Source organism: Arachis hypogaea, chromosome 20, assembly GCF_003086295.3.
Source record: "Arachis hypogaea cultivar Tifrunner chromosome 20, arahy.Tifrunner.gnm2.J5K5, whole genome shotgun sequence".
Classification (NCBI taxonomy): Eukaryota; Viridiplantae; Streptophyta; class Magnoliopsida; order Fabales; family Fabaceae; genus Arachis; species Arachis hypogaea.
Genome location: NC_092055.1, coordinates 53141779 through 53155132, shown reverse-complemented (window position 1 = coordinate 53155132; position 13354 = coordinate 53141779).

Sequence of the window (13354 nt, the reverse complement as noted above, 5' to 3'; positions counted from 1 at the left end):
TGAATGGCGAATAGATGCTCATCAGGGAACGTCTCAGAGATCTCAAGAAAGGGGAGGGACGTCCCTTCCACTGGCTCTATCCGGGACAGATGATCAGCCACTTGGTTCTCTGTCCCTTTTCTGTCTCTTATTTCTATATCAAACTCTTGCAGAAGCAATACCCATCTGATGAGCCTGGGTTTTGAATCCTGCTTTGTGAGTAGATATTTAAGAGCAGCATGGTCAGTATACACAATCACTTTTGATCCTACTAAGTATGATCTGAACTTGTCAATGGCGTAAACCACTGCAAGTAGTTCTTTTTCTGTGGTTGTGTAATTTTTCTGGGCATCATTTAGAACGCGACTGGCATAATAAATGACATGCAGAAGCTTGTCATGCCTCTGTCCCAATACTGCACCAATGGCATGATCACTGGCATCACACATTAGCTCAAATGGTAATGTCCAGTCTGGTGCAGAAATAACTGGTGCTGTGACCAGCTTAGCTTTCAGTGTTTCAAACGCCTGCAGGCATGCTGTGTCAAACACAAATGGCGTGTCAGCAGCTAGTAGATTGATTAGAGGTTTTGCGATTTTTGAAAAATCCTTTATAAACCTCCTATAGAATCCTGCATGTCCTAGAAAGCTTCTGATTGCCTTAACATTGGCAGGTGGTGGTAATTTTTCAATTACCTCTATTTTTGCTTGATCCACCTCTATTCCCTTGTTTGAGATTTTATGCCCAAGAACAATTCCTTCAGTCACCATGAAGTGACACTTTTCCCAGTTCAAAACTAGGTTGGTCTCTTGGCATCTTTTCAGAACAAGTTTCAAGTGATCAAGACAGGAGCTGAATGAGTCTCCATATACTGAGAAGTCATCCATGAAGACTTCTAGAAATTTTTCCACCATGTCAGAGAAAATAGAGAGCATGCATCTCTGGAAGGTTGCAGGCGCATTACATAACCCAAATGGCAACCTTCTATAAGCAAACACTCTAGATGGGCATGTGAATGCTGTTTTCTCTTGATCCTGGGGATCCACTGCAATCTGGTTATAGCCTGAATAGCCATCCAAAAAGCAGTAATAATCATGACCTGCTAGTCTCTCTAGCATCTGGTCTATGAATAGTAAAGGAAAATGATCCTTTCTGGTGGCTGTATTGAGCCTTCTGTAGTCAATACACATGCGCCACCCTGTAACTGTTCTTGTGGGAACCAGTTCATTTTTTTCATTATGAATCACTGTCATGCCTCCCTTTTTTGGGACGACTTGAACAGGGCTCACCCAGGGGCTCAGATGAAAGCATTCAACGAGTTCAACGTGCTTAATGAAGGACGACAACTACACAGGGAAGAATTCAACATAAACACTCAGGCCAGGTTGACTTATGTGGCTGGACATATGCATAATTTGCACTCTGCGTTCCCAATGTATGATACAGTTCACAAAGACCTAACAGAACAAGAAGAGAAAAAGGTGAAACAATAGAAGGAAACATTGAAGAAGAAGATGGAAGATGTTGGCTTCTGGAAAAAGTTGATCGAGAAGCGCAAAGGAAATGGGGATTCGAGCAATCAAGAGGGACACAAAGAGGACAAACAAGAGAGAGAGCATGGACACCTTCATGAGTAAAAGGTGGCGGAGTTCCTTTTCACTTTCTTTCTTTCAATGTCTAAATAAGGAAAATCATGTATGAAACAGAACATGCATCCATAGTAGCTTAGGAAGTTTCAATTCTGCCTTTAAAGTTTCTTTGCTTAAGTCCATGTGTGCTAGTCTAAGTTCCCTGTTTTCATTTTCATCCTGCTTAAAGGTATGCTTGTCCTTTAAGCTAAACAAAAGAAAATATTGTGAAAAACCAGAGTAGGGTTCATCTTGTAAAGTAAGTTCCCAATGTTTGTGGTGTGGTAATTAGTTAGCTAAGTTGGTTCACCAACAAGGTATACAGACAACTACATGTTCTGAATCCTATGCTTGAAGTACATTATTTGAGACTAGCTAAACAACAAGATCCTAATAAGAAAAAAGAAAAAGAACAGTGAGAGTTTGAAAAAGAAAGAAAAAGAATAAGAAATAAGGTTAGGCACCAAGGGTTTAAATCTTGAGGGATGTATCTGTGCTGTTCTTGTGCAAAGGATCTGCTTGGATGAATAAGTTCTCAGGAGTGCCTCATCACTTGGTAACTTGGGTTAACTAACCCGGGATTATCAACTTAAAATCCACTATCAAGAGCAACCTTGCTACAGAACACTTAGTAACCCAAAGAGGTGCTGGACACCAATGCCTCAAGTGAATGAAAATAACAAACCATATACCTGTGGTGCGCATGTATGGGGGAGAGAGACTTGAGGGAGTAAGTCCTTAGGGGTGTTTCAACACCTAGCACCTTGAACCAACTAGTTCGGGAGTGTTGGCTGAAAGCTTATTTTAAAGAGTCACCCCCTCATAGAGCACTTAGCCTAAGAATGCAACAAACCCTGAAAAGAAGGGGGAGATCAAGGAACAAGGATCTCATAGGATGCAATCAAGCAAGTATTCAAGAGCATGATGAGGACCTAAAAACCAGTAAAGGAATGAACCTAAGTTGCTATGCATGAAACCCCATAGACCAAGAACTTTACTTCTATAATAAGAACTTGTTTCGCTTGTTCTTTCATTCATCATTCTTATGTTTTAGTACTTGCTTAGGGACAAGCAAGCTTTAAGTTTGGTGTTGTGATGCCAGGGCATCTTGGCCAGTTTCACTGACCTTTTTCTTTATTATTTTAGGATAGTTTCATGTATTTCCTTAGTAAATAAGCAAGTTTTGGGTGAATATACACATACATCTTGATTCAAGCAAATATTGTGAACTTTACATGATTCCATGAGAATTTTGCGTGAATTGAATGATAAAATGGATGATGCATGATCTCATGACCTGAAACAAAGCCTTGATGCACCTTGTTTGTTTGATTTTAGGACAAAGAAAGCAAAGAAGAGCCACGTTAGTAGCCACGTTAGTCTCACTAATGTGACCACTAACGTGGGAAGGGAGCAAGCTTGCAACGTTAGTGGTAAAGTTACCACCAATAACGCCCTCGAAAGCCATCATAACCCACGTTAGTTGTCACGTTAGCTACACTAACGTGGGAACTAACGTGGAAGGAAAAAAAAGCTCCAACGTTAGTGGTAAAAGTGAGCACCATTAACGTTCCAAAATGCCACCCATAGCCACGTTAAGAGTCACGTTAATCTAATTAACATGAACTCTAACGTGGAGGGAGAGGATATTTCCAACGTTAGTGACACTCACCTTTGTCACTAATGTTGGATCAGGCCAAGATTGCCTACGTTAGTGGTCACGTTTAGACCATTAACGTGAAGGGTAACGTGGAGCAAGGGATGATGTTCCAACGTTAGTGACACTAACCTTTGTCACTAACGTTGGAGATGGCAAGCATACCCACATTAGTGGTCATGTTAATGCCATTAACGTGAAGCACTAACGTGGGAGAAAGGGGTACTTTGAAGCGTTAGTGACAAAGGTAAGTGTCACTAACGCTCTCGAAGCTTTGGCATGCCCATATTAATGGCCACGTTAGTTACACAATCGTGGATCATTAACGTGGAAGAGAGGGACAAGGAGCAACGTTATTGGTAAAAGTGAGTGCCAATAACGCTTGCGAAGGGCTAAGAGGCTACGTTAGTGGTTATGTTAGTACCACTAATGTTGAAGTTAACGTGGATCAACTAGTTTGGAACGTTAGTGACAAAGTTATCGTCACTAATGCTTTCAAACCCAAGTTTACACTTAACGTTAACGCCACTAACGTCCTAACTAACTTCCCATCATGCCTAACTCACATTCTTTCTGCAAGCAAAGCTGAGCCCACTAAAGACTGTAACTGCTTCAACTAAAGATCAAGGGCCCATATCCAAGACTTGAGGAGCTAACTAGAAGATCAGAAGAGTAGTATATATAGGGATAGTTTTGAATTAAAATGGGGATCTGGAACTTGAGAACTGCACTTTGTATATTTTACTTTCTCTGCAACTTCTAGTTAATTTCAGAATTCACTCTTCTCTATAATAGTTTTGGGTTAGGGAGCTCTTTTTAGGGTTTAGAATTCACTCTTCTCTATAATACTTTGAACAACTAAACCCCTTTTCATTGGGTTAGGGAGCTCTTTTGTAATTTGATGGATCAATAATAGTTTTCATTATTCTTCTTCTTTCTTTTTTCTTGATTTTACTAGAAAGCTTTCAATCTTCATCCAATTGGGTAGTTGTCTTGGAAAAGAGGCTATTCATATTTGGATCTCCTTAGATCCTTGAAAGAGGAATGAGGAGATCATGCTAGAAATGCTTTCTCATGTTGGACCAAATTGGGGTTTGGATGGATATAGTGACATAGAATCCTACCAATCCTTTGATTTGGAAATACATGTGGTATAATCAGTAACCATACTTCATCTCTTCCCATGAGAAATTAAATCAAGGAATTGGGCAATTGTTTAAGTTTAGAGAGATTGGGTTGCCAAGGAATTGGGATCCAATTACTTAAGATTGCAAAGGATATCAATCAATGTATTGATTGAGGAAGAGATGAGAATGAATTTGATCCGAAGAATGCAACATCTCCTAAGCCCAATAAATTCCCCATTTCTGATCTTACCCATTCTCTTTACCTTCTACCATTTACTTTTATGCTCATCTCCCCAAATCCCCATTTAAGATTCTGCAATTTACTTTCTGCAATTTACTTTCCGTCATTTATTTCCAGCATTTACATTTTCTGTTATTTACTTTCCCGCCATTTAAGTTTCTTCAATTTCCCAACTCAATTTCTGCTTAGCTCAACTAGAACATTCCTCTAATTAAAGTTGCTTGACCAATCAATCCCTGTGGGATTCGACCTCACCCTATTGTGAGTTTTTACTTGATGACAATTCGGTATATTTGCCGAAGAAAAATTTGTTGAGAGATAAGTTTTCGTGCATCACTCGAGGACGAGCAAACCTTTTAAGTTTGGTGTGGAAAAAGCTCTGCTTTTCTATTTTTCCATAACCATTAATGGCACCTAAGGCTGGAGAAACCTCTAGAAAGAGAAAAGGGAAGGCAATTGCTTCCATCTCCGAGTCATGGGAGATGGAGAGATTCATTTCAAAGGTCTACCAAGACCACTTCTATGAAGTTATGGCCAAGAAGAAGGTGATTCCCGAGGTCCCCTTCAAACTCAAAAAGAGTGAATATCCAGAGATCCGACATGAGATTCAAAGAAGAGGTTGGAAAGCTTTCACCAACCCAATCCAACAAGTTGGAATCTTAATGGTTCAAGAGTTCTATGCCAATGCATGGATCACTAATAACCATGATCAAAGTATGAACCCGAACCCAAAGAATTGGCTCACAATGGTTCGGGGGAATTACTTGGATTTTAGTCCGAAAAATGTAAAGGTTGGCATTTAACTTGCCAATGATGAGAGGAGATCCTCACCCTTTCACTAGAAAGTTCAACTTTGATCAAAGGATGGACCAAGTCCTTAGGGACATTTGTGTGGAAGGAGCTTAATGGAAGAGACACTCAAGAGGCAAGTCGGTTCAACTAAGAAGCTTTGACCTCAAACCCGTGGCTAGGGGATGGTTGGAGTTCATCCAACGCTCTATCATTCCTACTAGCAACCGGTCTGAAGTTACAATAGACCGGGCTATCATGATCCATAGCATCATGATTGGAGAGGAAGTAGAAGTTCATGAGATCATGTCCTTAGAACTCTACAAGGTGGCAGATAAGCCCTCTAATTTGGCAAGGTTAGCCTTCTCTCATCTCATCTGTACCCTATGCAATTCAGCTGGACTTGTCATAGAGGAAGACATCCTCATTGATGAGGATAAGCCCATCACTAAGAAAAGGATGGAGCAAACAAGAGAGCCCACTCATGGACCTCAACAACAGCATTAGGAAAGTCCTCATCAAGAAATCCCTGAGATGCCTCAAGGGATGCATTTTCCTCCACAAAACTATTGAGAGAAAATTAACGCTTCCTTAGGAGAACTGAGTTCCAACATGGGACAACTAAGGATGGAGCACTAAGAGCATTCCATCCTCCTCCATGAAATTAGAGAAGACCAAAGAGCCATGAGAGAAGAGCAACAAAGGCAAGGAAGAGACATAGAGGAGCTCAAGCACTCCATAAGATCTTCAAGAGGAAGAACTAGCCGCCATCACTAAGGTGGACCCGTTCTTTAATTTTCTTGTTTTTATTTTTCTATTTTTCAAAAATTATACTTTATGTTTTATCTATGTTTGTGTCTTTATTACATGATCATTAGTGTCTAGTGTCTATGTCTTAAAGCTATGAATGTCCTATGAATCCATCACCTTTCTTAAATGAAAAATGTTTTAATTGCAAAAGAACAAGAAGTACATGGATTTCGAATTTTATCTTGAAATTAGCTTAATTATTTTGATGTGGTGGCAATACTTTTTGTTTTCTAAATGATTGCTTGAACAGTGCATATTTTTGAATTTGTTGTTTATGAATGTTAAAATTGTTGGCTCTTGAAAGAATAATGAAAAAAGAGAAATGTTATTGATAATCTAAAAAATTATAAAATTGATTCTTGAAGCAAGAAAAAGCAGTGAACACAAAAGCTTGCAAAAAAAAAAGGAAAAAAAAAGGGGCGAAAAAAAAAGTAAGGGTAAAAAGGATCCAAGGCTTTGAGCATTAATGGATAGGAAGGCCCAAAGGAATAAAATCATGGCCTAAGCGGCTAAATCAAGCTGTCCCTAACCATGTGCTTGTGGCGTGAAGGTGTCAAGTGAAAAGCTTGAGACTAAGTGGTTAAAGTCGTGGTCCAAAGCAAAAAAAAGAGTGTGCTTAAGAGCTCTGGGCACCTCTAACTGGGGACTCTAGCAAAGCTGAGTCACAATCTGAAAAGGTTCACCCAGTTATATGTCTGTGGCATTTATGTATCCGGTGGTAATACTGAAAAACAAAATGCTTAGGGTCACGGCCAAACTCATAAAGTAGCAGTGTTCAAGAATCAACATACTGAACTAGGAGAATCAATAACCCTATCTGAATTCTGAGTTCCTATGGATGCCAATCATTCTGAACTTTAAAGGATAAAGTGAGATACCAAAACTGTTCAGAAGCAAAAATGCTACTAGCCCCGCTCATCTAATTGGAACTAAGTTCATTGATAAGTTTGGAATTCATTGTATATTCTCTTCTTTTTATCCTATTTTGTTTTTTTAGTTTCTTGGGGACAAGCAAAAATTTAAGTTTGGTGTTATGATGAGCAGATAATTTATACCCTTTTTGGCATTGTTTTTACTTAGTTTTTAGTATGTTTTAGTTACTTTTTATTATATTTTTATTAGTTTTTATGCAAAAATAAAATTTATGGACTTTACTATGAGTTTGTGTGTTTTTCTGTGATTTCAGGTATTTTCTGGCTGAAATTGAGGGACCTGAGCAAAAATCTGATTCAGAGGCTAAAAAATGACTGCAGATGCTGTTGGATTCTGACCCTCCTACACTCGAAGTGGATTTTCTGGAGATACAGAAGCCCAATTGCCGTGCTCTCAATTGCATTGGAAAGTAGACATCATGGGATTTCCAGCAATATTTAATAGTCCATACTTTGCCCAAGATTTGATGGCCCAATCTGGCATTCAAAAATAGCCTAAAACATCTTGGTGTAAAACGCCTAAACTGGCACCAGAATTGGAGTTAAATGCCCAAACTGGCACCAAAGCTGGCGTTTTACTCCAGGAACAGCCTATGCACATGTAATGCTCAAGGCTCAGCCCTAGCACACACCAAGTGGGCCCCGGAAGTGGATTTCTGTACTATCTGCACTTAGTTACTCATTTTCTGTAACCTTAGGTTACTAGTCTAGTATAAAAACTAATTTTAGAGATTTAGTTTTCATACTTTAGAGCTTTTTGCCATATTTTACATTTAGAGAGGCTGGCCATTCGGCCATGCCTAGACCTTTTTCACTTATGTATTTTCTACGGTGGAGTTTCTACACCCCATAGATTAAGGTGTGGAGCTCTACTGTTCTTCATGAATTAATGCAATTACTACTGTTTTCTATTCAATTCACGCCTACTTCTTCTCCAAGATATACTCTCGTACTTAATTCAGTTAAGTCAGAATGAAAGGGTGACCCGTGATAATCACCCAATCTTCGTTACTCGCTTAGCCAAGATCCCCGTGCCTGACAACCACCAAACGGTCTACATGATGTTCAACGTAGTCATTGGACGACAGCCGGAGTATATTCTCTTGGATATCTAATACACGGACCGATTCTATGAGATTAGAATATTTGTGGTATAGGCTAGAATTATTGGCAACCATTCCTGGGATCTGGAAAGTCTAAACCTTGTCTGTGGTATTCTGAGTAGGATCCGGGAAGGGATGACTGTGACGAGCTTCAAACCTACGAATGTTGGGCACAGTGACAGTGTGCAAAAGGATCAATGGATCCTATTCCGATGCTAGTAGGAACCGACAGATGATTAGCCATGCAGTAGCTGTGCCTGGTATTTTTCATCCGAGGCGAGAAATTCGACAGTTGATTAGCCCTGCAAAAACCGTAGAGGACCAATTTTATTGAGAGGATCTTACAGCTTGCCTTGGAAGGAAGTAACGCATGGTTGGAAGAACGCAATAGGAAAGCAGAGGTTTAGAAGCAAGAAAACATCTTCAGATGCTTATCTGAAATTTCCACCAATGAATTACATAAGTAACTTTATTTTATTTTATGTTTTATTTATATTTTAATTATCAAAACCTTATAACCATTTGAATCCACCTGACTGAGATTTACAAGATGACCATAGCTTGCTTCATGCCGACAATCTCCGTGGGATCGACCCTTACTCACGTAAGGTTTATTACTTGGACGACCTAGTGCACTTGCTGGTTAGTTGTGCGGAGTTGTGAAAAGTGTGAATCACGATTTTCGTACACCAGGTATATATATGGCTAAGTGAGGTATAAATTGAATCCTTAATTAACCTAAACTTTTACCTCTACATACACTCTTTATACTTTTAAAATCATGCCTAGCTACCCATAATTTTCCCACTTTTGCATTACATATTCATGCATCAACTTTTCTCTTAATTTATTTTACATATGCATTGATTTTTCATTAAACTTAACATTGGGGTAATTACTTAATTACTTGAATATTTTTGGATTTTTTTTTTAAGCATAAAAATATACATAACATTATCAATGCACCTGGATTTTTAATTTCCTGGTCTCACATGAGTAGGTACCCAAATTCCCAATTAATTCATCAATGTAAAAACATAATACATTCCCTTGTTAACCCATGTTCCCACAGCTTTCCCACACTTTATTGACACACAATTTCTATATTAAGCTAACCAAAGATTCAATTGGGGTATTTAACTTATTTTTCTGCTTAAGGCTAGTGATGTGGTAAAATATAGAACAAACGGGATTTAAAAAGCTCAAAGTGGCTAACAAAGGTAAATGAAAGGGTAGGCCATTTGGGATAAATGAGCTAATAAAATAATGGCCTTAATCATATGCATGCATATAACACATTAAATATTTGACATATAGGATGGAACAAAATATAGATTACAGTCATAGAGAAGCAAACACACAAGAATAAAATTTTTATGGTTAAATAGTGTAACCATGTAATTAAGCTCAAGTCTCACGGGTTGTGTGTTCTTTGCTATAATTCATATTCCAAATACAATCTTCAAACAAGTATATCACAAAAAATTCTGATTTAAATTAGCGAAAATTTTTCAAAATAAAGTCTTGAAAAGAAACATATTATTTTTCAACCAAATAGAACATGCATGCAATTACCTATTACTATGCTATTTATCCTATCCTAAACAAAAGAAAAAGAAAAATAAGCAATTTATTGGTGTTAGGAAAGAGAAATTACCTCTGGAAGTTAGGTACTGACCAACCTCCCCACACTTAAAGCTTGGCACCGTCCTCAGTGTCATCAGTCAGGAACAAAGGGGGGCTGGTAGCAGCAACTCCACAATCGGGACTGTCATGGCTCCCTGTGCTGGTAAATGAAGTGGAGTACGGGGGTGTCTGGGTCTTCTTCAGGTGGGTGGTTACCAACAAGTAGCTTCTTGAGGTATGTAAATATGCGCTTGTTACGGTGCTCTCTTCACTTTCCTTACCGGTCAAGCTAGTCCAATTTCTCAAGTATATGATGGAGCAGTTGGTTTGTTAAAGGTGCTTGTGATGTGGTAGGAAAAGGGATATCTTCCGATGGTTCTGTGCTCCGGTTGATAGTGGCTGCTGGAGGTCTGATATACTTCCCGTTAGGGACATATTGATTATCTCGTGGAATCATGGCCTTGGTGTCCCCAGCTCTGTAGGAGACTCCGGCTGCTGAGACTATATCTGAAACCAAGGCGGGAAAAGGTAGGTTTCCCGCAATCTGTACGTGTCCCATAGCATTCCGGATGTGTCTTGGTAAATTGAGAGGCTGGTCTGTAAGGATACACCAGAGTAAAACAGCCATGTCTGCAGTGAAGGAAGACTCGTGAGTGCTCAGAAAGACGTAATGGGACATGATCTGTGCCCATACTCGAGCCTCCAAGGTGAGTGCTGAAGCCAATATGCTCTTAGGTCGGGATCGATGGTATCCATAGATTCATTTGCTGTCAGGTTGTGCTATAACTCTGAGAACGCCGTCCCAGTCAAATTGGTATGTCTGGCACTTGAAAGAGGCTTTTTGGTATGCGTCCAATCCTTCTGGTGCAGGCGGAATATCTAAAGCTTCTTGAATAGCTTCTTCAGTTATGGGGACTTGCTTCTGACGGACATAGACAGACTGCAGGGTTGGCATGTGAAAGTTTGAGTAGAATTCAACTACCTATGAGAGATTGACCTGCCGTGGCTGTCTCCGTAGGAATCCCCATTGTCTTCGTTCAATTCGGGGCGTAACAAATTCAACAATGTTGGTCGGGAGGATGAGAAGGTACTCATTATTATAGTTTCGGTCAGCTAGGATGGGGAACATCTGCTCACAGTAGTGGTTAGTGAACCGCACAGTGTCCTTTGCTGGAAAGGCTTTCTCTTTTTCATCGACCTTGATGATCCTCTTAATTCTTTTTGTTGAGGGCTTTACTGCTGTTGAAGATGGCTCTACAGCTAGTGCTCTTTTTGTTCCTTTCCTTGCTGGTGGTTTGGAAGTAGCTTTCTCTTTACCTTTCTTGGTGGCCATCCTGAAAAGCAAAAAGAAAGTAACTTTTAAAGCTAAGGGTTGGAGCAAGGAAGAGGATGGTACAAGTGATAATCAATGCACGGTAAAGAAGGATGTCGATAACACATGGTCGCGAATACATGTGAGAAGTTCATCAATGGAAATATAGCAAGTGCATGTTATGGCAAGTAGATGCAAGATGTTTAATGGGATGCTGGCAAAGGCATGAGTAGCATAGATCAAGCATTAATTGTACAATTTGATTATCAAGTGTTTCAAACTAACAACCTATTTGTATTGACAATTATATTCAATCAATAATATATAAAAATGGGTGTTGTGAAAAATAGGCATTAGAGTAGAAGAATAGAATAATTAAATATGTACAATGCCATACGGGCTTTTTCACAAACACTTAGCATGCATGGTAAATATGTTATGAAAATTATTGAATTTGAACATGCAAACAACCCAAAAATAATTAATAATTGTCAAACAACTCCTTAATAACTCACAAGAAAAAATATAGAAGAAAATAATTATCCAAATAAATTTCTAACACCAATTAAAAGAATAAAAAGGAAAAGAAAGAAAAAGGAAATATATATAATGAAAGTAAAAAGAAAAAGAAAAAGAAAACATAAAAAAATAATGATGGAAAAGTAAAGATGGAAGAAGGAAAGAAAAGAACCATGATGATGATGATAAAGAAGGAGGGAGAAAGTAAAAAGTGAAAAAGAATGAAAAAGAAAGAAGGAAGAAGAAAGAAATAAGAAGGGAGGAAAAGAAATTAGGATTGGGGAAGAAAAGATAAGATTTCTAGCGCTGATCTGGATAAGCTGTGTGGCGCAGGCGATGCAGACGCGTGGAGCACGCGTTCGCGTGGTTTGTGATATTTTCAGGTGACGCGGACGTGTGGGTGACGCGCATGTGTGACCTGATTTTTGCCATTGGCACGAGTGCAGCCTCGCGCATGCACAACTCTCGGTTTTGTTCGCATATTGCAAAAATTTTGGGTGACGCGTGCGCGTGGGTGACGCACATGCGTGAATGGTCTACTTTTGAAAAATGACACGTACGCGTGGGGGATGCGTACGCGTGATAAGGCTTGTACTTCCAGTATCATTCCAGCCCCACTCCATCATAACTCTCTGCCATACACCTTTTTACGTCGATTTCGCAGAGTCACGCGTGCGCGTGGGTGACATGTACGCGTGAGAGGCTTGTTTTTCAAGTGACGCAAACGCATCAGGGATGCGTTCGCGTGGGCGTGTTTGTGCCTAAGGCACGCCTCCAGCCATGCTCCCGCGTGACTCTGTGCTTCTTTTCTTCTTGTTTCGAAAGCACTTATAACGCGGATGCGTCAGCGACGCTTGCGCGTCGCGTGTAAATTTTTTTTATGCAGTGTGCATAATGCAAAATGCATGTGCAAACTATATGCAGAGATTATGGGAAGAGTCATTAAGAAAAATAGAATAAAATAAAACTAAGAATAAAACAAAACAAAATAAAACTAAGATTGAAAAGGAATGACCATACCATGGTGGTTTGTCTCCTACCTAGTACTTTGCTTTTACGTCCTTAAGTTGGACGTTCTTCAAGCTCATTCTGCTTCTGTTGGTGGGTATTCTAAGAGGAAGACCTCTAGTTCTTTGTGATCCTTAATCTTCTCTCCGTGATAAATGGTGCACGAAATTGTGATTCACACTTTTCACAATTCCGCACAACTAACCAGCAAGTGCACTGGGTCGTCCAAGTAATCCCTTACGTGAGTAAGGGTCGATCCCACGGAGATTGTCGGCTTGAAGCAAGCTATGGCTATTTTGTAAATATTAGTTAGGAGATTAATGATGAGAGTGATTGTATTTATGAAAAATAAACAACATGAAATAAAGAGTACTTATGATTCAGTAATGGAGAACAGGTTGAGGTTTTGGAGATGCTTTGTCTTCTGAATCTCTGCTTTCTTACTGTCTTCTTCTTCACGCATGCAAGGCTCCTTCCATGGCAAGTTGTATGTTGGTGGATCACCGTTGTCAATGGCTACCATCCGTTCTCTCAGTGAAAATGGTCCGAATGCGCTGTCACCGCATGGCTAATCATCTGTCGGTTCTCACTCATGTTGGAATAGGATCCATTAATCCTTTTGC